Consider the following 1,558-nt stretch of genomic DNA (forward strand, 5'->3'; position numbering starts at 1 on the left):
GGGCATGGTGCTGCAGGTGAGCTCCGCCCCGCACAGGATGGCCAGCAGACAGAGTGGACGGAGCCGCTGTGCCACCAATGCCAGCTAGCAGCGTGGAGAGGGCCCACGGCAAGGCGTCCAGGCGGGGACACAGGCAGTTCCTTCCAAAGGCAACACAAGGGTGCGAGAGCTGTGGGGGACGTCAAGAGAAGTTTTGGCAACAAAGAAGGTGGAATGTCCAGGAGACTCCATCAAAAGCTTCCAATACTCAGTGTCCGGACAATCAAAACTGTTGTTTGACAGACATCGACCTTGTGTAGGGCAGCCCCGGGCCCCGGGCGGCATCTGTCCCCCAGGCCTGTGGAGCTCGGCCAGGTGGTTCTGAGCGGGATGTGAGTCCCGTGGGTTAGTCTGGGTGAGACTTCCAGGTGGGCTTCTCTTCGTAAGACTCGCCAAACTCGTTCACCCTGCCCTTATCCACGGGATAAAGCCACCTCTGGTACAGGTACACCAGAAAGCCCACGTCGTCCCGGAAGCAGGTCAGCCGGTGCGAGGTGGGCATGGTGATGATGAAGGCGAAGACGTCATCAATGAAGGTGTTGAAAGCTTTGTAGGTGAAGGCCTTCCAGGGCAGGTGAGCCACTGACTTCATCTTGTAATTCACAAAGAGCTGGGGCAGCATGAAGAGGAAGCCGAAGGCGTAGACCCCGTTGACGAAGCTGTTGATTAACCAGGAGTACCAACTTTTGTACTTGATGTTCAGGAGGGAGTAAACGGCTCTGCCGATGCAGAGCGGGTACAGCAGGCACGACAAGTACTTCATGGCCTGAGTGTCATACTCCTCGGTTATTCTTTCAGACTCACTGTAAGTGCCAAAATGAAGACCATGTAGGAGACCTCTCCACACAACAGTAATTTTCAATGCTTTTTTCACTTTCCACAACTCGATGGCCGCCCCAATGCCCGCGGGGATCAGCACCAGCAGGCTCGTCTGCTCGTCCAGCAGGAAGAGGAAGATGACCACGGTGCTGAAGCAGCGTCAGAGCACTGCTTTGGTGGACATTCCAATCATGCTCTTCTTCTTCCAGAAGCTGATGTCATTTTTAAATGCCAGGAAATCAAAAAGGAGATGAAACGCTGCAACGAAGAAGGTCAGGGCTAAGAAATACAAGTTGGTGTCTACAAAGATTCCTTTCACTTCATCAGCATCTTTCTCTGAAAACCCGAACTGCTGCAGTTGAGTACACGGCATCCTGCATGTGGATCCAGAAGCGCAGCCTCCCCAGCGAGATCTTGTCATAGGACACGGTGAGCAGGAGCTCCGTGGTTGAGCGGTTGATGACCATCAAGTCCTTCACGCGATTGCTCAGCTGATCAATGAACAGGATGGGGAGGTAATGGACAGTTTTCCCTAACTGGATCATCTTCATGTACCGATGCACATCAGCAGGCAGAGAGGACCCGTCGAAGACAAAGTCATTCACCATCACATTTAGCATCAGCCTCGGCCGCCAGTGAGAAATGGGCTCATCCAAGGCACTGGTCTACTTCTTTTCAGTTTCAGTTTGCTGTGTGGCAG

The 1,558-nt window shown here is 53.5% G+C and overlaps 1 pseudogene; it reads right to left on the reverse strand.

The window, feature by feature from the left end:
* Positions 1-385: 385 nt before the first annotated feature.
* LOC102843105 overlaps positions 386-1,558 on the reverse strand; it is a 124,300-nt pseudogene continuing 123,127 nt past the window's right edge.

Source organism: Elephantulus edwardii, unplaced genomic scaffold, assembly GCF_000299155.1.
Source record: "Elephantulus edwardii isolate Elephantulus edwardi_28Jun2011 unplaced genomic scaffold, EleEdw1.0 scaffold00046, whole genome shotgun sequence".
Taxonomy (NCBI): Eukaryota; Metazoa; Chordata; class Mammalia; order Macroscelidea; family Macroscelididae; genus Elephantulus; species Elephantulus edwardii.